General features: G+C 40.2%; 1 protein-coding gene across 5 annotated transcripts in view; it reads left to right on the top strand.

Annotated features, from left to right (window-relative positions):
- The window catches only part of OSBPL3 (oxysterol binding protein like 3), a 179,765-nt gene that overhangs the window by 21,420 nt on the left and 132,271 nt on the right, over positions 1 to 26,074 (top strand). The window lies entirely within an intron of this gene.

Raw genomic sequence — 26,074 nt, 5'->3', positions numbered from 1 at the left:
TTCCATACAAATTTAAGGACTATTTGTTCCAGTTCTTTGAAAAATGTCCTCGGTATTTTGATCGGGATGGCATTGAAAGTGTAGATTGCTCTGGGTAGCATAGACATTTTAACTATGTTAATTCTTCTGAAANCAAAAGTGATCTATAGTTTCTAGCATATAGGTCCTTTACGTCTCTGGTTAAGTTAATTCCAAGGTAACGCATGGTTTTTGGTGTTATTGTAAATGGGATGGATTCCCTAATTTCTCTTTCTTCAGTCTCGTTATTCGTGTATAGAAATGCAACTGATTTCTGGGCATTGATTTTGTATCCTGCCACCTTACTGAATTGTTCTATAACTTCTAATAGTTTGGGAGTGGATTCCTTTGGGTTTTCCATATAGAGTATCATGTCATCTGCAAAGAGAGACAGTTTGACTTCTTCTTTGTCGATTTGGATACCTTTTATCCCTTTTTGTCGTCTGATTGCTGTTGCAAGGACTTCTAGTACTATGTGGAATAACAGTGGCGAGAGTGGGCATCCTTGTCGTGTTCCTGATCTTAAGGAAAAGGCTTCCAGCTNCTATAGTTTCTAGCATATAGGTCCTTTACGTCTCTGGTTAAGTTAATTCCAAGGTAACGTATGGTTTTTGGTGTTATTGTAAATGGGATGGATTCCCTAATTTCTCTTTCTTCAGTCTCGTTATTCGTGTATAGAAATGCAACTGATTTCTGGGCATTGATTTTGTATCCTGCCACCTTACTGAATTGTTCTATAACTTCTAATAGTTTGGGAGTGGATTCCTTTGGGTTTTCCATATAGAGTATCATGTCATCTATGAAGAGAGACAGTTTGACTTCTTCTTTGTCGATTTGGATACCTTTTATCCCTTTTTGTCGTCTGATTGCTGTTGCAAGGACTTCTAGTACTATGTGGAATAACAGTGGCGAGAGTGGGCATCCTTGTCGTGTTCCTGATCTTAAGGAAAAGGCTTCCAGCTTTTCCCATTGAGAATGATATTTGCTGTAGGCTTTTCATAGATGGTTTTTATGAAATTGAGGAATGTACCCTCTATCCCTACACTCCGAAGGGTTTTAATCAGGAAAGGATGCTGTATTTTGTCAAATGCTTTTTCTGTATCAGTTGAAAGTATCATATGGTTCTTGACTCTTTTCTTGTTGATATGATCTATCACAGTGATCGATTTGCGAATGTTGAACCACCCTTGCATCCCAGGGATGAATCCCACTTGGTCACGATGGATAATCCTTTTAATGTACTGTTGGATTCTATTAGCCAGGATGTTGTTGAGAATTTTGGCATCCATATTCATCAGGGCTATCTGTCTGTAATTCTCCTTTTTGATGGGGTCTTCACCTGGTTTGGGGATCAAGGTAATATTGGCCTCATAGAATGAGTTTGGTAGTTTAGTGCCATCAGTTTTTTAACTTCTGTTTTGAATCTCTAAAGTATTTGTGGGTTATGGTCAAGATTCACAAAAACCATTTTGATGAGGTTTCTCATTTACACACACACACACACACACACACACACACATATATATACTACATAAACAGGGCAGGCCTTTGTATTATGAGAATATTTTTAGAACACTAATGAAGTGGAGGGTTTTGTGTTTCCTTTCCCTTGGCTTTCCTCTATTCAGACACCTGCATTTGCCAATAATTACTACTCCCCAGGCACACTCTCTTTCTTTGTCTGCTGTTCAGTGTTTTAAAATAATACTGGGAGGGAAGCAAGGTTCTGAGGCACATATCTGCAGTGGAACAAATAGTTGTTTTTTTTCTTAGTAGCTCCACAGAAGGCTCATTTAAGAGTAATTGCTATTTTTGTACATCTTAAGAAGTTTCTGTTTCTTTTCATCTTTTCTTCAGTGTTTGCTTATTCCATATAGCTGATCTCCTTTGGTCACTTCATTTTTTTTTTTTTTCCTCAATCAAACAAGTCTGAATGCCATTTGTGGCTCCTGCATTGTTTCAGAAATAGAAAACTGCTTTTGCTGGGATCTCTTTTTAGTAGTAGGCTCTTGGGTCAAACCAATTCACTTCAGTTGGGTTTGCAAGTGGCAGATAATCACCATGACATTTAAGAAAACATTTATACGTGAAGGGTATTTAAAAAGACATATATTCCCTTTTGGAGTTTTAGCCTATTGCTTTTATTTTAGGTAAACTTTTAATTGAAGTATAATATATGTGCAGAAAATTATACAAAGCACAAATGTATAGTTTAATGAGTTATCATAAGATGAACACATCTGTGTAACTAGCATCCAGATTAAAAAACAGAATATTACTGGCTCCTTTAAAGTCCCCTCCTGTATGCCCCATCCGTATCCCTACCCCAGAGAGCTGTCTTGATTTGTAACACCATCAGATTAGCTTTGCCTGTTTTTGTAATTTACATAAATAGGATCTTACCGACTTTTTGCGCGTGTGCGATTCATTCATGTTTTGGTGTGAAGTTGTAATTCACTCATTCCCATTGCCGTTAGAATTTCGCTGTATGAATGTACCAACAATTTTTCTGTTCTATTGAGAAAATTTGGGTTTTTCCCATTTTAGACTTAGGATTAACGCTGCTATAAACATTCTTGTGCTGCAGCTTTGGGTGAACAGCATGTGTGCTTTTGTTGAGTACACACCAAGAGTAGAATTTCTGGGTTACAGGATTGGCATATGTGTAGCTTTAGTTGATTTCTCCAAATCGTTTTCTGAAGTGGTTGTATTGATTTATGTTTCCTCCAGCAGTACATGAGGGCTGTAGTTGATCTACAGCCGCACGTGACATTTTCCTTTCCATTTTCACCATTCTGAGGATTGTTTAACGGTGTCTTGTGATCTTTAGATTGCACTTCCTTCATTAGTAAAGAAGTCAATCCCCTTTTTGTGGGTTTATTGGTAATTAATATATTGCTTAAAAAATACTTTCGTCTTATTATGTTCTTTGGTCATTTAAGTCATAGGATTTGGTGTTAAAACAAACATTAAACAAAGAATTTAGAAGAAGGATTTATTAGCATTTAGTATGTTGTGATATGACCTTCTAGGCCAAAGAACAAGCTCCCAGACCTTTATTTTATTATCCCCATCACTTGACGTACAGTGTTGTTTTGGAAGGTTAGGGACACATGTACAATTAGAAAGTCACAGTTTTTGAGGGCACCTGGGTGGCTCAGTTGGTTAAGCATCTGTTGGTTTTGGCTCAGGTCATGATCTCAGGGTCCTGAGACCGAGCTCCTATTTGGGCTCTGTGCTCAGTGGGAAGTCTGCTTCTCTACCTCTGCCCCCCCACCTGCTCTCTTTCTCTCTCTAAAATAAATCTTAAAAAAAAAAATTCACAATTTCTATTTCTATTTCAGTCTTTCATCCCACATTAATTGAATGAATGTGTTGGTTATCATAGGGGATGCTAAGATGGAGAATTTGGTTTTATTTTTTTTATTTTTATTTTTTAAAAAAGATTTTATTTATTTATTCGACAGAGTTAGAGATAGCCAGCAAGAGAGGGAACACAAGCAGGGGGAGTGGGAGAGGAAGAAGCAGGCTTCTAGCGGAGGAGCCTGATGTGGGGCTTGATCCCATAACGCCGGGATCATGCCCTGAGCCGAAGGCAGATGCTTAACCGCTGTACCACCCAGGCGCCCCGAGAATTTGGTTTTAAACTTTAAGAAGCTCCTATGTGTCCCTAACAGAGTGAAATGATGCTATTATGAAGCTCTAAAAACGTGTCCTGGGCTCGCTGAGGAAGGAGGGATTAAGTCCTATGAGAGGAATACAGGAACATTTCATAAACATTGAAATGCCTTTGAATTTGTCAAGAAAATTTTGTGAGTGGAGCTGGAAGGAATGGGTATTTCCCAAAATGTGGCTCATTTGGGAATAGCAAGCAGTTCCGAGTAGCCAGGTCTTAGGATGTGCAGGAGGATACAGAGGAAAAAAGTTAAAGGGAGTGAAATAAATTTTCTTAATATTCAAAGAACAACTATTGATCAATAAAGGATCAAAACCAGTTCATTGGAAAAAGCAAATTAAAACACGAAGATAATGTTTTCACTGTCCTGTTGGCTGAGATTAACAACAATGTTTGACAAGAAGTTTTATTGACAAGTGGATAAATAGTCTCCATTTATGGCTGGAAGGGAAATAAATTGCTATAAACTTTTATGGAAGGCAATCTGGCAGTCTTTTTCAAAGTTGAAAATCTGTATACTTTTTGACACAGCAATTCCCTTTTGGAAATGCATCTTACGAATGTGTTTATACATGAGCAAAAGGCTATAACAGTAAAAGGGGAAATAACCTACATGTGGGAGATGGGTAAATAAGTCATGGTTCCTCGATGACTTCCCGTGCTGCCCGTGAAAAGAATGGGGGAGTTCTGTCTTTATTGATATATGGAAATGAAACAATCTCCAAGATGCATTGTTCAATTGGAAAAAAGGTGTGAAATGGTGAATAATACGATAGCTTTTATGTAAAAATTGGGGGAAAATGTACATATATCTAAAAAAAATAGATTAGTTGCTCCCTGACAGGGGAATTAGGTGGTTGGTGGGAAGGAATGGGAGACTTTTCACTGTATAGCATTTGGCAACTTTAGAATTCTGAACCATGTGGATGTATTATCTACTAAAAGTAAGTAAAATGATTCCCCCGCCCCTCCCCCAAATAGGAAGTGAGATCACACAGGACTTGAGATCGCAGTCTAACAACTGAATTTTTGTGCAGTTCATTAGCATTTATAAATTTCTTTCACATATATTTCCTCTTTTAATCTTTATAATAACCAAGTGAAGAAGCAGAATTTATTTTTGGTCTGCAAATGAGAAACCTGAGGCTCAGGTATTTAAGCAATTTTCACAAAATTTTTCAGTGGCTGATACTAGATTTGGGACCATCAAGTGTGTTGTTTAAGAAATAACTTTATTTACTAGAATTTTAATAAACGGACAAAATGTGAGGGTAGTTTTAGGCAGAATGAATATGTTCTGAATGATAGTAGTTGAAGCTGTGGTTCAAGAAGTGTTTATTAGCAATTTTTATCTGCATCCACTCTTACCACTGTGATCTGATTGCAGCCGTTCAATCTAGATTAGAGCTGGGTTTCAAACTATCTCTGGGTGAAAAAGTTGAAATTCATTAAGAGGTGTTTGAAGGCTTGATAACACTTTGCTTACTGCAACCTGTGGATTTGTTTTTTGGGGGAGTCTGGAAGTGTAATCTTGTTTAATCGATGGGAAGGATTTGTTTCTCGCCTACCTTAGCTGACGATGGTGAATTTTGTGTGTGCATGCTGCCACGATCTCGGCAAAGACCACATCAGTGAATTATGTTGCTTCAGCTGGATTGGGCCCCTTACTTTCAGAGTATTTTTTTTTTTTTAAGATTTTATCTATGAGAAAGAGAGAGAGAATTAGCACGAGCATGCACAGCACGAGTAGGGGTAGGGTTAGGGGCAGAGGGAGAAGCAGACTCCCCGTTGAATGCAGGGCTCCATCCAAGGACCCTGAATCATGACCTGAGCCGAAGGCAGATACTTAACCCACTAAGCCACCCAGGTGCCCATTCAGAGTGTTAAATTCCTCTTTTATCAGAAGCAAAGGGCCTATTCAAATATAAAGACTGAATCTTTCTAGAATGGCTTGAAAAACAGTTCCTACACACTTGGCCTTACTTGACCTTCACAGCATCAGGTGAGGCAGATGGAACGTGACTCATTCCAGTGGCAGCAATAAGCAGTTAGAACATGCTGTTGAGCGTTTAATATTAGAGGCTTGGGTGCGGGAAGGCATCGATGAGGAGAGAAAAATATGTGAAAGGACATGGCCACGATCTCACTATTTCAATTAGTGGAGCCAACCATGAACCCAGGAACTAGGAATTCAGCAGAACAAAGAGAATCTATCTTATAAAGCAATTTCGACACCAGAGGAACTACACTGAGAAGAAAGTAATGGCTGAAAAGTGAAAGAATTTTTTAAAAGTAGAGGAACAAAACAATATATACTCATTGAGAAATAAAATTTGATTACTAAAGTGAAATATGCAAGTAGCTTAAAAACAGTTGGGAAAACCAAAATGTAGAAAAGGGGCCAGATTCACAAGGAAGAGTACAAAAAATCCAGAAGTTTTAAGTCTAACAATAAGACCAACTTAATAAACAGAAACATCTTCTATGAGAGATGTTCCCCTGTTTGTCCTGTGCACAAAACAAAGATGAAAGAAGATGCTTATTTGATAGTTAAGTAAGATGTAAAAAAGGCAACACATGTCCTAGTGCTTTACTCTTCAGTTCTTCGTAACAGCAAGTACATGGATGGGCAGGTGAGAAATAAAGCCAGAGTAAACTGATGTAGGATTTTTTTTGAATGAGTTATAATCTAAATTCATAGATGAAATGCAACAGAGGTTTATAATAGTTATTACTGGATGGCAGAATTATAGGTCATATCAATGTGTGCTTTTCAGTATTTTTCTGTATTTTCTAAAATTTCTAAATATGATGAACATGTATTACTTTTCTTAGTCATAGAAAAGAATGTGTTTAACCTGAATTCTAATAGGTTTTATTGACATAAGAATTACTTCTTTGGAAACTTTAGGACTAAGGAAGATTATGGTCCCTACACCCTCTGCCCTCCCTCCTGTTACGATGAATCACTTGTCTCTGCCCTAGTCTGAGGCCATCCACTTGTGCGTGGGATCCCAACCTCTCTTGCTTATTCAAAGTCTTCGCTCTATGGATGGATCCCCTCTCTCTTGCAGTATCAATTTCTCTATCTCCTAGATTATTCCCATGAACTTCTAAGTGTACAAAATGTATCCTGAATCTAATCCCTTCTCACCAGCTCCTCCCTGGTCTGAGCCGTTCATCACCTCACCTTTGGTCTACACTAGTGTCCTAACTGGCTTCTGTTTTTCCTTTCTACCCCAACAGCCCGTCCTCCACACAGCAGCCCGTGAGAGTCACTAGGATGGAAGCCCCATGAGGCAGGAACCCCATGTCTTGTCCCCAGTACCAGAAAAGTTGACAGCACATTGCAGGTGCTCAATATATTTTTGTTGTTGGAATCAATGAATCCCTGAATCACATGGTGGCTCCGAGTCTTATGTGGTGGGTTTTTTTTTTTTTTTTTTTGCCTTATTACAGGGAACTAATTGGTAAATTAATGTGCTACTGTCTTTAAGCAAATTCATGAGTAACTGCACTGGAACAATGTATTAATTCAAAAATAATTTTTTGGGAGCCTCTTATAGGCCAGATACTGTTCAAGTGCTGGGGTTATGTATAGCAGTGAACAAAATAAAATCCCTGTTCTCATCAAACTTCTGGTGATCAAAGGACCTCATGGGTCTTTGAGGTCATGATTATGGAGGGCATAATTTATCCTTGACTCCATCCCCTTTAGTACCATTTGCAAGAACCCTTGGCCAGAGGGACCACTTATCAGACCCAATATGATATTTCTTATGCTTAAAAAAAAAATCCTTTCAGAGTGTTTCCTACCCTTATAATTTTTAGGTAATATGGTTTGGTTACCCTACTCCTGCTCAAAATTTCTAGGTTTGAATTTAAAGAGAATGTGTCAATGAAGAATGATTTTTGTTTGTTTGTTTATGGTCCAAGTTTTCAGTTCTTTTTACTGGGCTGTTTGGACAGAACCAAAGTTTATCTGCAGGAGGTGACGTGAGAAGGATTGCAGGACTCTTCTGTTTGCACCTCCCTCCCCCTATACCTTTTTTCCTGATCTGTGTGAGAAAACTGGCCAGGCAGCATTGAATGATACGGTTGGAACAGTGCAAGTGCTGTTTGTCTAAATGCTTTCTTTGGAGTGGAAATGCCCAGGTTAAATGGGTCTCTAGGGAATGTGTTTATATGAATTCAAGTGGTGTAACGTGTTTCTTGGCATCAGAGTACCTGTAAAGACATTCATAATTATATGGAACTTTTAAGCTATTTTGTTTTGATGCCTTACCTTGAGGCTCAAAGATTCTGACATCCTTATGGGGAAAGGATTAAAAAATAATAGTTGTGTTGGTACAGAGAAGAAATAATAGCTTCATGAAAAAACACAATCCAAAATGTGTGACTAGAAAGACTTTTCATCACTTAATAAAGCAACTAGTTTATTCCTGGGGCTCAGGATGATGTTTTGGCTTGAGTGACTATCTGTTTGGACATCATAGCTCCTTTGTTTGCCTGCATGGAAACTGTAGTTTGGGGGGAAGGTAGTAGAGTGGAATACAGTGAAAAAGAAAGCAAGGTCTTGAGTAGATAAAAGCTTCATGTGATTTACTGGGGCTGCTATCCGCAGTGTTACTCAGATCCTTTCTCTGAGTATGTTTTAAGGCCAGCCCCAAAGATGCACGATGTGTCTGAGGTGGTCTGTCACTGTTGTTATGTTGATTAGCATGAAGACGATTTTCTTCATGAAGTGTTGTGACGGTTTTAGCAAGAGTCATCCTGGTCTCCGTGTAGTATCCTTCTAGTTCATACCGTTGAGCGTGTAATGCAGTGCCGGACGGCATCGACCATTTATAAAACGGGGCCTCAGCTGTGCCTTCAGTCTAAAGTGATGCGGAGTTTTATTTCTTTTCATTCATTCAGCATTTATCGAGCACCTATTATGCCAGGTCCTAAAACAGGGAGCAGAGAGAAGCCTGCAGCTTCTGTCCGGGGTGATGAAGTACTTAATCAGTGACACGGTCTAACTGCCGTTTATCGTGCTTCATCTTTCTCTGCGAGTTTGTTTGGCTTTCATACGGAGAATAACAAGCCCTCAATGAATAAACTCCTATTTAAGATGATGATTGAAAATCTGGTCATAATTCAGCAAGCAGGCTATACTTTAATAAGAGACATTAAAACTCAAGCTCTGAGCAACCTTTCCTACGGGGATAGGAAATTAGAACTTGCTGGTATAATTCTCCCTGAAAGAAACCCCAGGGAAGAGTTGCCTGGTTTGGAGAGAAACAGGCTGACTGCCTGGCAGAGCTGACAAATGGTTGGGCTTTGGGAATGGAGCTGTAGGTGGGTCACCAGAACAATGAGAATGATGACGCAGAACTGCTCAAGTGAGGGAAGGTTTTGACCTTCTAAGGTGGTATTATGTTCGAAATAGCCCAGGGTTATTTTGGGTGAGATGGAGGAGGGGAAAGGGGATTAGCTGGTGTGTGTGTGTGTGTGTGTGTGTGTGTGTGTGTGTGTTTAGTTAATGGTTTGCAGATTTTAAGGCCAGGGAATCCTGGAAATTACCTAACCATAACCTCTTTAGGGTTGATATAATATATAGAATTAAGGATGTTGTAGAATTTTTTCTGTGAATATACATCTACCTGGCAGGAATTATATTGAACTAGATGAAACATTTTAATACATAGTCTCTTGAGATGGCTCATGTGAGGCTTTCTTTATCAGTAGAGCAACACCAAAAATTTCACCCAATTTCATGTATTAAGGGTGGTAAAAATAATTTTTCAAACATGGAAGGTTAGAACTTAACCTTCCGAAGTTTCAGTACAGTGCTGCATGCGTTGTATTGGGTGTCAAAGCAGACACAAGGTAGACCTAGATAAGCAGTCATATGGCTAATGGTTACATGACATTGGGCAGATCATGAGTCTATCTTTGGGCCTCAGTTTCCCTGCCCCTAAAATAAAAGGCTGACCTACTTACGTTTTACTTAGCTTCTTAAATTCTTTTAATTTTGTGATTCTTGATCCTAACGCAATCAAATATTAGTCTTATTCATAGAACTTTGTGGATCATTCTGGTACCTGGGTAGTTCAAGTGCCTCTTGACTCTTCTAAAACTATCTCTATCTGAGCTCCATTTTCAAAGCATAAAAGAATGGCTGGGAGGAGACCCCTCCACATTCGCTAATGTTCTTCCTTTTAGTTATTCGGTGATATCCGGTTATTAGTATCCCCAAGAAGTGTTGCTATCAAGAATACAAAAGCTCTCTACAGTCTCATTTGTGCTTGAATAACATGATTGCCTTTTATGTTTTAAGAAAATAAAAACATTTGAGGTCTTGCTGGAAGTGTTTATTCATTCAAGCTGAAAGACGTACTGTGGGTGTTATGTCTGGTTTCTGAGAGCTTTTGCAGCAGGTTGATGTCTAGAGTGTTTTGTCTCCGTTTATTTGTATTTGTTTAGACAGAGATTAATAAAGAGCTTTTCTTACAAACCATGAGGATGATTAATACAGGTTTCTCCCCTGTGGTGCTTTTTGTCAGCCCTTACATGGAAGAAAGAAGTGAAAGAATATTGTTTCTTTCAGCTCAACTCTTACATCTTTACCAGTAAACTAGGGAATTAGGGGGAAAAGAGAAAAACAGAACACATACAATAATAAGGTTTAGGTCATAAATGCTAATAGTCGTCTGGCTTTTGTAAACCGTTTTTTCCCCCTGACTTTAAAAGTGTTTTTTGTGTTTGCATCTACTTTTATGGGACTGGAGGTATTTATTTACTATTACTATGTGACCTTTTGGTTTGCATTTACTTTTCTTTTTTCCCTTCTTTTGACCAGAAGGCATATGAAATTAAATACAAATCCTCTGTGCACAACTGAAAAAGTAATTATGATTTACTTTTTTACTTGGGCAAGGAGTTGTTTTTCTTTTTTTCTTTCTTTCTTTCTTTCTTTCTTTCTTTCTTTCTTTCTTTCTTTCTTTCTTTCTTTCTCTCTCTCTCTCTCTCTCTTTCTTCCTTCCTTCCTTCCTTCCTTCCTTCCTTCCTTCCTCCCTCCCTCCCTCCCTCCCTCCCTTTCTTGATTCCACATATAAGTGAGATCACATAGTATTTGTCTTTTTCTATCTGACTAATTTCACTTAGCGTTAATACCCTCACAAATGGCAAGATTTCCTTTTTTATGGCTGAATGATATTCCATTGTATATAAATAGCACAACTTTTTTTTTTTAAATTAATTCATCCAACAATGGACATTAGGTTGTTTCCATATCTTTGCTATTGTAAATAATGCAGCAATCACAGGGATGAAGATAGCTTTTTGAGGTCGTGTTTTCATTTTCTTTGGCTAAATCCCGGAAGTGGAAGTGCTGAATCATGTGGTAGTTCTATTTTTAACTTTTTGAGGAGCCTCCATACTATGATCCACAGTGGCTGCACCAACTGACATTCCCACCCTTAGTGCACAGGCTTCCCTTTTCTTCATAGCCTCGCCAATACTTGCTTCTTGTTTTGATGATAGCCGTTCTAACAGGTGTGAGGTGCTGTCTCATTGTGGTTGTGATTTGCATTTCCCTGATGATTAGTGACATTAGCATCTTTTCATGTACCTGTTGGCCATAGGTATGGCTTTGGAAACATGTCTGTTCAGATCCTGTGCCCATTTTTAATCAGACTGGTGTTTTTGCTCTTGAGTTTCATGAGTTCTTTGTATATTTTGGGTATTGACTCCTTAAGAGATGCATGATTTGCAAGTATCAGAAGAGTTTTTTATGAAGGTGGTGGTGGTTGATTAGATGTTAAATCAACAAATATTACTTGTAGGGCTTTGAGGTAATTTCATATAAATGCAATTTTGATCAATTAATTAAGATTTAAGGCTTAACTTTAAAAAATATGAGACTTTTTTTTTTTTTTTCAACTTTGGTTTAGTCTCTTGTGATTTTTATAACTTGGCTTTTGGCTGTTGGGCATTAACTTTTAAACAGTCCCTTGTGGTGATCTGAGTTCCAAATTATATAACCACTTTTAATTCTGATCATACTTGTTTTGAATGGCCCTCTTTGTTTCCTTTTACTCTTATCTTTGGCCAAGAAGTTTTACATGTTTTGTGTTGAACTTGATTGTCTCTATTCTCACCTTTGAGAGCTATGGTGAGTTTGTTTGTTTCCTACCTAGATTCCAAGACCAATTATAAAGACTTAAATAAACATGGTGTAGGCATTTAGGTTCTTGAGAAATCCCCTTTCTCTAGTATGTGTGTTTGTAGGTCTGTATGTTGGGGTGGGGTGAATATTTGTTCTGGGAGTCTTGGTTGCATAACTAAATATTTTCTGTGGTTAGGAAATGCAGCATGGTAAAGTTATGTGTTTCCTTAGGAACCTTTTTGCTGGTGCTTTTGCAGAATAAATACCTTTAATGGCCTGGCTTGGGAACCTGATCATTTATAGCATTTCTGTGGGAAGAGTAAATTGCAAATGCCAAGCAGTTCATTTACAGACATACTTTTGAAGCATAACACACTGGAAAACCAGAGACTGTTTATTTATTTTATTTTATTTATTTTTTTAAAGATTTTATTTATTTTTTATTTATTTATTTTATTATTATTATTTTTTAAGATTTTATTTATTTATGTGACAGAGAGACAGCCAGCGAGAGAGTGAACACAAGCAGGGGAGTGGGAAAGGAAGAAGCAGGCTCCCAGCGGAGGAGCCCGATGTGGGACTCGATCCCCGAACTCTGGGATCACGCCCTGAGCCGAAGGCAGACGCCCAACGACTGCAGTACCCAGGCGCCCCTAAAGATTTTATTTATTTGTCAGAGAGAGAGAGGGAGAACAAGCAAGGGGGTTGGCAGGCAGAGGGAGAATCAGGCTCCCCACTGAGCAAGGAGCCCGACACAGGACTCGGTCATGACCTGAGCCTGAAGCAGACTAACCGACTGAGCCACCCAGGCGTTCCTGGAGGCTGTGTAAATAGTGCAGTCAGGTCAGGCTCCCCAGTTGGGGCCATATCTGTGTAAATGACTTGTCAGGTGAGTTCATTAATGTGATTATCACCCTTTTGAAGTGGATCACCCACCAACTGTGGCATCTCTGAGTGGTTCTTGCTTTCTCTTGGTCTCACTTCAAAGGCCTGGTCCTGTTGTTTACCAAAAAGTTTAATGACTTCGTTTTAGAATATCAGAGCTTATTGGTGTGATGGATCACTTAGCTTCAGGAGAAAGAAAGAGGCAGTTTGCTCCTCTGGGCTCAAGAGGTCACCCTTATTACGATCTATAGGAGAAGGAGATCCCTTGGAGTCTAAGAATTTGAGAGTTGGAAGGAATTTTAGTTCCATTTTCCCATTTTATAGATAAACTGAGACCTAGAAATAACTGAAATGGCCAGTGCCTTCGTTTGATTCCCCCCAAAGTATAGCCTAAGCAAGAAGTTGAGTGCGCATAGGTTATTTGGGAGGTGATCCCAAGAAGCAGGAGTGAGGGAGCAGGGAAAGAGGTAAGGAGGAAGGAAAATCCAAAATAGGAACATGTGATGAGGCTGATACTGTAGGCAACGAGGGCTTGGTTCTACCCCCAGATTTCTCCTTTGGAAAGGAAGGAGTAGAGCATTTACACAGCCAGCCCTGTAGCCTCCTGGTTGAGGTTATAACCAGGCCGTGCTTGCATGCATCTGCCTTCAGACCGAGTTGGTGTCCAGTTTCAGAGAAGGCCCTGGAAAACCAAGGAGATCCCTGTGTTGACTGTGGTGAGAGTCATCAGCCTTATCTGCCCCACTTGGAACTCCCTGCCGTGGCTATGGCTGAAATCAGAGCTGGGCTGGGAAACGTGACGAGGGGCATTGGGAGTATCTGCTGCCAACACCAACACCGAAAGTGGATTGGTTATATAAAGTACAGCCAACTGTATCATTGAATCAAAGGCTGTTAATGGTAAGATCCACCATTAATTTATGTGCTGTTACGAAAGAAAATTTACCACTAAAGAAGAAAAATATACTGCCAAGTAAACCAGGATGACCATTAAATATGAGGCACACCTAATATCAGCGATGTTAAAATGTAGGAAAAAACATTTCCTGAAATGGATGAAACACAGTATACGACAAATACTGCGAAGCTACGTAGTAGGTCTGTATGTCTCATCATGGAGAGATGTGGCCTTAGATGAAATCTGCAGAATACACATACAACATGTAAATATTCCATTAATGTAAATAAATAGATCAATACATTCTACATGGACTCACACCAAACTGCTAGCTTTAATTCTTCCCAGTGTGGTGAGATTACTTAATGATATTTTCATGGGGAGAATGTACATGGTACCATGAAACTGACAAGGAAGAAATAGAGGCCCTGAGAAATCATGACTTGGAGGAGTCTTTTGGTGAGTCATTGACAGATCATAACAGTCATGCCCAAAACTTTCTCCTGGATATTGTTCAATTAATTACTGCTCTGTTGACTAGGGAGTGGCAGCCACCATTCAGACAGAACAACTGGTTTCCTTTGCTGAATCATATGCAACCATACGCTTTGTATAAACATCTCAGAAAAGCTTTTTTCCAGAGAGCTCCCCCATATGCCCTCCTAATTAAGATGTGTTAATCAGAGTTTCCTAAGTGTCTTTTTCTCTATTTTAATACATTTTTGGAAGGGGGATAGTGAATGTTAATATTTCACATATTTATAGGAATTCAGTTTTGCTATATTATAGAGTTATGGAGTTCTTTCTTAGAATCTTTGAGTTCAACCTCCATGTGACATTTTGATTCTCTTTAAACACTTTGATCGTTGTCAGAAATGGGGAGCACCCGTCTTTGTTTTAGACAGCTCTAAGCCTCTCTACAACTCAGCAGTCCAGACTCTGTTACCCAGATTGTCTTCTTTCAGCGATTTAAAAGTATGAATGGGGCAAGAATAATGAGCACTGAGACTCTGAGCACAAGTCAAAGAGCAAACCTTTTTTGGGTGCCTGCTGGATGCTGTGGGTAAGAAAGAATTTAGACAGTTCTTCGCATCACAAAGCTAATGATAGAGACGGAGTCTCTGTCTCTGTGTCACTGCCTCTGCTCCCACCTGCTTCTACAACTCATCAGTTTGAAGGGCATGATGAAAAGTGAAGGGAGCAGAGCAGAGGAGGGAGAAATCACTGCCATCTGGAGTGGGTAACATGGACCCAGAGCCTGTCCTTAAGTTCTTAAGACAAGGACTTTGTGCTCATGGGGCCTTTTGTTGCTTAAGGAGCCCCAAAGTTTGAAAGCCCATTCATGACCCTCTTGTTAGCTAATCAGTTAAGCTTAACTTATTTAACAAAAGAAGATATTTGGACTGAGCAAAGTAGCAGATAATATTTCTCTCATAATGACTCATATCTAGAATGCAGTATTTTACCTTCCCACATTTTAAAAGTAATTGAAACTTATCCTTTAAGAACTGTGGCAATTTTTAAAAAATGGCCAGAATTCTCCTGACATTGATAGATGGGGTCTATGTACCCTCCTCTTGAATATGAGTTGGCTTGTGACTGCTTCAACCAACAGAATATGGCAGAAATGACACTATCTGACTTATAATACTAGGTCATAAAAGGCCATCCAATTTTCACCTGCTTCTCTTGGGATACTAGTTCTGGGGAAGCCAAGTGCGGTATAGAAATAGGATGACCCTGAGGTTAACATGCTGGAGAAGCCATGTGGAGAAGCTCCCAGTCAGCAGCCTGCAACAGCTCCCAGCCTTGTGAGGGAGCCATCTTGACATCCACCTGGCTGGGCCTTCTGATAGCTCCAGCCCCTCCTGGCATCTGAGACCCTGAACGAGAACTGCCCAGCCAAGCCTGTCCTAAGTCCTTGACTCTTCCAAATTATGAGCCACATAAAATAGTTGTTCAAAGTTTCCAGAGTAATTTGTTACATAGCAATAGTAATTGGAACAAGTACAAAGAAATAAAATATTTTAAATCAATTGTGTCTTACATCTAAAATATATTATCTATACTTTTGAACAGAGTGCAGGCATGATTTGAACCTCTTATGAACCATGAACATCATCTTATATTGTGATTAATGTAGTTATGTCCTTCAGCTTTATAATGAGCTAGACTGCTCAGCTCTTCAAAGACTTGCATGTACTTTTAGTTTTTTCTTTTCCCTGTCAGTAATCGTTTCACCATATCCAAGTGTGCCATTTTCTTTTTTTTTTTTAAGATTTTATTTTTATTTGAGAGAGAGAGAGCACAGCAGAGGGAAGAGACAGAGACAGAGGGAGAGGGAGAAGCAGGCTCCCTGTGGAGCAGGGAGCCCAACGTGGGACTCAATCCGGGGACCTCGAAATCATGACCTGAGCCAAAGGCAGACGCGTAACCAACTGAGCCACCCCAGGTGCCCCAAGTGTGCCGTTTCCAAGACGTTAAACCTTATGTATGGAATATTGTGTTCAAATGCAGGCTATACATGCCATAAGGGATTTTTTTTTTTTTTAAATTAACTGAGTGCTTACTTTGTGTGGGGCATGTTCTCGGTGCCACGTGAGATGTTAAGCTTCGGGAGAGCAGGGACTTTGTCAGAGATGTATCCCTCGTTCCTAGACTAATACTTGCTGCTCACTAAGCCTCTGTTGAGTGAGTAGACACAGGACACTATGTCAGATGGTCAGACCGCGCACTCACAACAGACTCCGTCCTCAGGGGAGTGACAAGGATGAAGAAGGGGCAGGAAACTGTGTTGTGGAAGGATGAGTGAATGAAATGGAGATGCTCAGCCTGGAAAAAGAAGACTTGGCTTGAAGGAGGGAAAGCTGGTCATGGGGAAGAGAAATGGTGATTGATTTGAAATAAAGTAGGTTTTCTTTTGTCTCTTTATTCTCAAATAGTGCCTTCGGTGGAGTTGATCAGATAACTTGGCAGTGGCTGTTTTGGCTGACGAATGCTGCTTGCTCAAAGACAAGAAAAAAGCTAACCAAGGAATTCATCAGGAAAAAAAAAAGATGTTGACTCATTGGGCCAGAATTATTGCTTCAGGTTTTTTGGTTTCTAAAATATTTTTGGGGGCGCCTGGGTGGCACAGTGGTTAAGCGTCTGCCTTCGGCTCAGGGCGTGATCCCGGCGTTATGGGATCGAGCCCCACATCAGGCTCTTCTGCTATGAGCCTGCTTCTTCCTCTCCCACTCCCCCTGCTTGTGTTCCCTCTCTCGCTGGCTGTCTCTATCTCTGTCGAATAAATAAAAAATAAAATCTTTAAAAAAATAAAAAAATAAAAAAATAAAATATTTTTGATGGCGATGTAGCTGTAGGTTGTTCATTAACTTCTATGTCACCATTAAAGAAAATAAAATAAGAAAGAAAACTCATGAAGGAGCTTTGTACGTTGCCAGATGAGAAAAATACGAATACTACACCATTTTGTGGTACAAACATTTGGATAAAATAGTGGCTTACGGAAGTGCCCTTGACATCCTTGTCTTTTAAGAGGGAGAGACAGGTCAGGTTTATTGAACTTTTTAATTCTCGAAGGCATTTTTAACACCTGAAATTTCTTCTTGGTAGCATTCCCTCTATAATCTCGGTAACCGAGTCAGGTAAGCTTAATGCAAATAGGAAAATAGTAGCTTTTGCTCAAAGTTTCATCATAAGTTTAGGAGGTGTTAAACAGCCACATTTGTAGCCCAGAAAGTCATATTTTAGAATACAAGGAACACGATCACCCCATCCCTCAAAGTCAGATTGCTCTTTAATATTTGGTTTCTCCCCAATAAAATTATTTTTTTTTTTAAGATTTTATTTATTTATTTGACAGAGAGAGAGACAGCCAGCAAGAGAGGGAACACAAGCAGGGTGAGTGGGAGAGGAAGAAGCAGGCTCATAGCAGAGGAGCCTGACGTGGGGCTTGATCCCATAACGCCGGGATCACGCCCTGAGCCGAAGGCAGACGCTTAACTGCTGTGCCACCCAGGCGCCCCATCCCAATAAAATTATTTTCTTTAATTTTTGACTTCAGATTGACTGGCTTTAATTTTTTCCTTGGATTTCTTTGCATTTGAAAGGAAATTATTGACTTCTGGTTTGCTCTTCATGTAGGGAAGACTGGTTGAGTAAAGGATTCTTGATTTGACTATTATTGCCTCTTCTAGTTTGTGTTTAACCTGAAACACAAGATAAGCGTCATAAACGGACTACCCTGGAGTACAATGATGAGTGTCAAGGAAGATTCAGAATGGACCAGCCAAAGTCCCATGTTTGTAATACTGACTGTGGGTAGTGACATTTTCAGTAGTCCTTCCCAATTTAGTTGTGTCATTGTGGAGATACAATCAGCATCAGGGAGGATGAAAGCTCTTCTTAGAGTCACATTTCCATTTTATTAAATTCTACTTGCCTGGTTTCTTTCAAAATTGAATCTGTTTCTTAGCATGGCTCTAATATTAGATGGGTTTCCTTGGAGATATGCATAGATATAGATTTATAGCGTTAACCCTGATCTTATCTAGTTTAATGGCCTTCTTAGAGAAGTATGTTCTTATTTAGGTCGTTAAAATTTCCACAAAAGCAAATACAGAAGCTGCAGAGATGAGTTTTGAGGTGATGCATTTCTCGTTATGGATTTGGTGTTTTGTTATAGGGGTGATTTTGAAGGTGGAGATGAGAATGGGGGGAATAATGGCATTTTTAGCTATCACAACAGGTAGGTCTTCCAAAAGGAACAGATCATGTGGAGCCCTGTACCTGGCAAATCCCAAGCCCCAATCCCAGAATCTAAGGAATTCACCTGACCGTTGAAAGAGAGTGAGCATATAACGGATATTTTCTATTTTTTGATAAGAGAAAAAGGATTCTGCTTTCTCAGTTGTAAACTCCGAAGACTTTAGAGAAATGTAGAAGGAGCCTGGGAGGGAATTTGTGACATCTTGCTCAGAGAACTGAGGTTGGTTTTTGTTTTTAATATTGGGCTATGTTTCTTTGTTTTTGTTTTAATATTGGGCCATGTTTCCTCCAAACTAAGCCAAATGCAGGTGTGCCTCTATGCTGAAGCCTAATCTGTAGAAATGCAAATTGACATCATACATAAATAATGAGACAAACCTGACATAAACCCTTGATAACTATTCTTATAGCCCTCAGGCTGTTTTCTTTGGTCACGCGTTTCAACAGATGTGTCCTCAAACTACTTTATTTACATCTCGGGGTATGCGTATGCCCCGCTTTTTCCAGCTCATTTCTGTTCCTTTCCTGTTGTTTTTTCAACTTTCTGCTGATGAGCTCGCTGATTACTAAATGCCAGTTGCCAAAGGGCGGGGAAGCAGAGTGCTGGAAAGCTGTTCATGGGCCTGTCCTCCTGCTCCATCATCTTTGGTGGAGAGGGACTGGGTTAGAAGCTAGCTTCCTTTTTTGGTGATTTTTGTTTTGGAATGAAATGGCTGAATGAACCAACAGACTGAAACGTTTCCTCTGTGTTCCTTAAACCTATAGGATGAATAAGCAGGTAGGTACAGCTGCCTACGTGGCGTAAGCATTCTTGTGCCCCTCACTGTGTCGTGATGTGCTGTGACCCAGAGCGCTGTGGCGCGTGCGTCCGATTCTTCAGCGTGAATCTTGCCGTCGAGCACCATGTATGGTGCAATTTCTGGAGGTGGCATAAATTGGTCGAATCCTAAAACCCAGCGCTGCCACAGTCTAGGTAGATTAGAATAAGGAGTTCGTGATATATAGCACTTGAAATAACCAATACATTGAGGAAATTTGTAAATTATGGGGGAAAACCTCCTGAGCTTGCATCTGACCCTGGGGGTTTCTTGCAGCCCCTGAGCCCAGGTTCTCTTTGGAGCTGCAGAGAAGGTGGTCTTTTCAAACAGGCATTGCCATAAGAGCATCTTCTCTTTGCAGAAGGGGCGACAGCAATGGTCACCTTCTTAAGCTCTGCATTGCACAGTTATTTGTAACTCGGTCTCTTCTCACAGTTGTGAAATCTGAATAGCAACAGGTTTTGATTTGGTTTGGTTTGGGCTTTTTTTTTTTTTTTTCTTTTTTTTTAAGCTCATTTGAAGGCCAAGTCTGACCTGAACTGACAGGAAGCTATTTATGGTTTTTGTTCGGGTTAATAGGAATGTTCATACATTTTGCTGTAACGTGTTTGTCTGTGAGATGCTGCTCCAGGTCCTGCTGGAACTGTTATTACTTGATATACATACCGTATTCCCTTTCTAAAATTAAAAACAAAAAGAAAAACAATTCTAAATGTTTCTGGCCTCAAAGATTTCAGCAAAGGGACTGAAGACTTGCACCTAACAGGGCCAAAAATGGCCATCGTCATAGAAACATGGAAACTTTTGAACTTTGCATTTGTCGTAATTTCACATTTCAGGGACTTTGAATTTTCTCTTGCTAACTAAATGAGACCTGATGCCAAGACGTTCCTTTTTTTTTTTTTTTTTTTTTTTTTTTTTTTTAATTTTTTTTTTTTTTTTTTTTTTTTTTTTTTTTTTTTAAGATTTTATTTATTTATTTGACAGAGATAGAGACAGCCAGCGAGAGAGGGAACACAAGCAGGGGGAGTGGGAGAGGAAGAAGCAGGCTCATAGCAGAGGAGCCTGATGTGGGGCTCGAACCCATAATGCTGGGATCACGCCCTGAGCCGAAGGCAGACGCTTAACCGCTGTGCCACCCAGGCGCCCCTGATGCCAAGACGTTCCTATTCTGATGACCAGCAGCATGGAATGCATGGATCATCATGCGACCGAGATGGAAACAAAAGAAGCAAAGTGTCTGGATAGGAGCTGGAGAGTCGTGAATTTAGTCACGTGGCTTCAAGTGGACTTGATGTGTCAGGGGGTGGGGACACTTAGCTTTATTTTGAACTCTGTATTCATTATTGCTGTATATGAGAATGTCTATACTTCGACCTAGTCACTATCTCATAAATTTGGTAGAGATTATTCCATACTCTGCAAGTTCTGTTCTTTTCAAGTAATCCATTTCTTTCTTTATAAAGTTTCATAAAATAACTTCGTGGGATTTTTGAGGTAAGTTTACTTGAGTCAGGTGGACTCCACATACATTTCTGGTGGTGCCCAAAGTATGTGGGGAGTTACGTGGGGAGCCTGCGGAACGAAGCTTCCTCCTGCACATTGTGTTATGTGTGACACAGAGAAATGTAAGCAAGATGCAGCCTTGTGTCCTTAGATCAGTGTGGGTGCAAATACCTGTGAAGCCAGCCCAGCTTGCTCTGCGTTAGGATAAGTGGACTAAAGTGTGAGAGGTGAGCTTGGAAAGGGAGGATGGCTCAGGACTGGGGAGGGCCTCGAATACTGTTTCTACATCATGGACTTTATTTTGTAGATCATTTGTTCACAAGATTTGCACGTAGAAAAATTCCATGAAATGATATGTTATGCTTCGAGTAACTAAATATATTATGTTAGATCAGAGATCTCTTCTATTACATGGTAATGTGGACAAGTGGGAGTTGATGCCAAAAATTAAGAAAGTATAAAAAAGAGAGAAACTTAAAATGGAGGAAAAGTATCTGTTACATCTATTTTTTTTTTTTTCTGTCTGTAGTTTGAGAAGTGATTGCATGATTTGATTTTCATGAGGGGAGCACTTGCACCCCTCTCACGGGATGTAGTGGCTGTAAGAGCTCAACCTGAAAGCCGGCGCCCTGCACGGTGATGAGTCACTCCAGACGTTTGCACAGAGGAGTGATGGGGTCAGGCAGGTGCTCTAGGAGGGTGGGTTTGGTAAGCGTGTACGGGATGGTTTGAGTGGGGAGCGCCCGGTGGTTGGCAAGCGAGGTAGGAGCTATTGTCGTCATCTGGGCAAGAAGCAGTAATTTCTGTCTGAGCCTGGCAGGTGGCAGTGGGAAGAGAAAAAAAGGGAAGGCTGGAAGAAGAAACTCCTAAATGCAATTTTCTTATTTCATTCGTCAAGGGCATTTTAAATTGGTAGGAAGGAAGACCCAATTAGGAGGAGCTGTCTGATAACAGAGTGAGTTTTCGAGGATTTTCCCAGGGCTCAGGGCCACATTTTGTATATATATGTACGGGGTTGTTTGCCTGAGACTATTGCGTGGGCTGGTACAGTTCTCCTTCTTAAGGAATCTTTGGATGCCACATGTATTCAGAAATGAGAAGAAATGTGAAGAAGAGTGGTTTGGGTGGTGTCAGCTCCCCATTCATAGCTGTCTCCTGATTTCCTTTGACCTCTTGGCTTGTGCTGTGCCCTTTTGGGGGGCTGATCTGACATCCTCATTCACTGTGCCCCATCTCCTTGGTGTCAACAACCTTCCTTTCCACGCCACCTCAGCAACCCACTCCATGACCACACCCTAGGATTCTGGCTTCTGAGATACCCTGCCCTCTGTCAGAGCCCCCACCTTTCTCATCTGCTTTCTCGCACTAAACCTGTTCTTCAGACTCTGTGAATTTATTCCCTTGATATCCACCCTGTTTTCTGTCTGTCTGGCCTTGACTTCCCCCACTCCTTCACTTTCTCCCTGGCGTACCTGGACAATGTGGTCAATGATTTCGATTATCTGTCACTGGGACAGCGATTTCCTCACTGTGGACCTTCCACAGAAGTACTCACCTCTTCTTCCACCTCTGAATCAACACCACAGCCTCCTCTCTCTGTATTCAGTCTGTGACTGATGGTGGGCTCCCTTACACATGTATGGTTTTAAGGTTATCACAGCCTTTGATGTTACTTGGAAATCTTTTTGCTGATCCAAAGTTTGTACTCTTTCCCATTTTCTGGGGCAGCTATTCCAAACCTTTATTATTCTCTTCAAGGGTGAAGCTTTCTTCCCCCACCTCATTCTCAGCATTTGAACTTGTCCTCATTTTATCTAGAAACAGAGGTCACTAAGAAGCAATTCTCCCAACTTTATATACAGCCCCCAGAGTTATTGATGCGTTCCCCTCTCAGTGATGGAACTGTGTCATTCCATTCTAAATCCCATGTCCCAAGGCCTCCTGATGCCATCCTGCCTGTCTATAACTTTTGATAGTGTTGGCTATTCTATCAGTTGGGATGATTTTGGCCGAAATGACAGAAAACCCAAACACAAGAGGCTTAAACAAGAGGCTACATAGGGGTGCTTGGGGGGCACAGTTGGTTAAGCAAAGGTGGACTCTTTGATTTCTGCTAAGGTCGTGATCTCAGGGTCGTGAGATCCAGCCCTGCATTGGGCTGTACCCTGGGTGTGGAGCCTGCTTAAGATTCTCTCTCCCTTGGGGCGCCTGGGTGGCACAGCAGTTAAGTGTCTGCCTTCGGCTCAGGGCATGATTCCGACGTTGTGGGATCGAGCCCCACATCAGGCTCTTCTGCTATGAGCCTGCTTCTTCCTCTCCCACTCCCCCTACTTGTGTTCCCTCTCTCGCTGGCTGTCTCTATCTCTGTCAAATAAATAAATAAAATCTTTTTTTTTTTTTTTAAAGATTCTCTCTCCCTCTGCCCCTCCCTGCTTGTGCGAGCTCGCTCTCTCTCTCTTTCTCTCTCAGCTACATAAAAGAAGTCTGGAAGTAGGACAGTTCCAGATTAGCTTAATTTAATGACTTGACCGTGTCATTAGGACCCAGTTTCTTTAGTCTTTCCTCCCTACCAATCACAATGTGTTAGCTCTATTTCCTCTTTAAACTGACCCTGGACTCCCATTGTCCAGGAGTGGGGCACATTTCCTTTCCTAAGCCAATCAGTGCAAAGGAATGGGATTTCCTGATAGATTTGGAGTTGTCTACGTTTCTAGCCTGGGGTTGGGGAGGGGCCCAGACTCCTCTCAAGTACATAACTTTTCAACCTCTGAACAAAACTGGAATTCTAGTAGCAACGGAGAAGCCGGGGAGAATGGCTGCTGGGGACATAGTTACTAGTAGCTTCTACAGCTGCCTCCTCAGTGCTCAAAGACTTTGCTCCTTTTGAATTATAAGCACTGATTTTCTTCATTCTCTGAATATTCTCTTTCTATATATTGGCTTCCTTCATCAACTTTTCCTCTTTCTTCCTGTTAAATCTTGGCTTTCCTGGTGCAGTCACCTCACCATGTCTTTTTCTTGATCAGTGGTGTTTTCCAGAGCTTAGTCATTCCTATGATTATATCTTATAGCTCCAACCTGACCGTTCTTAAATCTGTATCTCTCCATTGACCTCTATCTTTTGAGCTCTATTTTCTTTCTTCTTGTCTGTTCTTGTGTTCTGTCTCTTGATTAATCGTATCACTTACTTATGGCAAAGAATTTTGCCTCCCATTGTACACCTTTTAATTAGTAACAGAATATTGTTTTCTTCCTGGGCACCTTACCTAAAAAAAAAAAAAAAAAAAAAAAAAAAAAAAGAAGCTCTTTGATTGGGAGATAATGACCTTTTTGCCCAAATCTCTTTCCTTCTTCTGACCTTCCAATTTAAATTATCAGTAGAGTTTCAGAAGCCATCTTTGACCCTGAGGTAATCTTGAGGATGAAATTCGGGATAAAAAGGTGCTGGGCTATTTGTGACGGTAGAGCTGCCTGCCATATTAGCTTTGGAATGCCTTCTGGATTTTTTTCATGGCAAGTAAGTCCTTGTTTATTTAGGCCACTGTGTGTGTGAAAATCGCAGCTAAATGTAATTCCTAACAGATACTTCTATGCTTGTTACCCAAGCAGCACACCCAATAGTTTTTCTCCCTCTCCCTCACTACCCACATTCTAATTCATGGATTATACTTTGGAAATAGCTCTAGGCCCTGGAAACAATAATATAAAAACAGGACAAGAATATCCATTCCACACTCACATATTTGTTAAAATTAAAGTTTAACTATACCAAGTGTGGGCAAGGACATGTAGAATGGAAACTCCTCTTTTGTCTATGGGAATATCAATTGGAACAACCACTGTAGAGAATAATTTGGCAAGAAATAGTTTGGTTTAAGATGTTCAATCCTTATAACTCCATAAGCCAGAAGTTCTATTTTCAAATATGTGAAAGTCTTATATACATGTGCAAGGAAGTAGATATGCTCTGTTCCGCACTCTCTTTGTTAGAACAAAAAATTGGAACTTCAGTTTTCATAAACAAGATGTGGATGAAGGTCATGTGTTCAATCAACTAAATTCTATAGAGCTTAAAATGAAAGAACTAGAACTACAAGGGTCATGATAGATAAATCTCAAGAATGTTGAACAAAAAGAGTCAGGCTCTGGGGTATATACAGCATGATGCCATTTATATAGTTGGAAAAAGTACAAATCACATGTATTAGTATCCTGCTCTGTTATGCCTGCTGTTGCTGCCCCTATTCGGGTCTCATCATCTTTCACCTAGTACACTGGTCAGAGCTCAGTAATTTATCTGATTTTTACAATTCTCTCCATTCCAACTCACTGTAAACACTGTCACCAGTCTAGTCCTCTACTTAAAAATCCTTGCGTTTTTTACCACATGTAAGATAATCCACTCTAGGGGCGTCTGGGTAGCTCAGTTGGTTGAACGTCTGACTCTCTGACTCTTGATCTCAGCTCAGGTCTTGATCTCAGAGTTGTGAGTTGAAGCCCCATGTTGGGCTCCAAGCTAGGCATGGAGCCTACTTAAAAAAAAAAAAAAAAGATAATGCAGTCCAAAATTTTGGCATGGTATTTAAGATTGTTTCTGGAATCATCTCCCTTTACATCTTCCCTTAAGTTCCTGTGCTCATAGCATTCTCTCTGACTGGAATGATCCTCTCCTTTTTCCTCTTTCCTTTGCACTTGGCCCAAATATAAGCTTTCAAGGCCCAGATCCAGAGTCATCCTTTGTCTAGAATATTCCTAGACAAAATTGGGGTTTACTCTGCTGTCTACTCCCAGGACTTTATTCTTGCTGGTGGCATAAGAAGTTGGCACGTTGTGTTGCAATTTTGATCTTGTTCAGAGCAGGATATTTGTCTCCTGTATTTTGAGGTCCCTAGAATCCTTTTGCATATTTAGCCCGCAGTCTGTGGTCACAAGAGTATAGTGGTATTTTTTTTTAATTGTGAGAGGAAAAGTTAGCCCTGAATACAGTCTGTATTCAGTGTCTCAGCTTCCTTTGGAGAATTCGCACATATTCTAACACACAGAGCTTCAGGAGGAAGGCCTTTTCAAGTTCATCTTTTACTACAACTGATAGCCCGAGGCCCATTCATTATGAAGTTGAATGACGTTGAATTTTAGGGGAGTGATAAAAAGGATTGTATTGGAGATATAAAAGTTAACTTTTCAACCAGGAGAAACCTAAGAATGAATTAAATGGTGATTTAAAAGAAAAAGATTCCCTCCTTGAGAATATATGTATATTTTTTGTTTTAGGATTTCTTTTTCTTGGTACATAGAGACATATAATTATACAAAAATGGGATCCTCTTATAAAGACTGTTTTGTAACATTTT

Source organism: Ailuropoda melanoleuca, chromosome 1 (genome assembly GCF_002007445.2).
Source record: "Ailuropoda melanoleuca isolate Jingjing chromosome 1, ASM200744v2, whole genome shotgun sequence".
Lineage (NCBI taxonomy): Eukaryota > Metazoa > Chordata > Mammalia > Carnivora > Ursidae > Ailuropoda > Ailuropoda melanoleuca.
The sequence above is the reverse complement of the archived record's forward strand: the minus strand, read 5'-3'. Positions and strand labels throughout refer to the sequence as shown.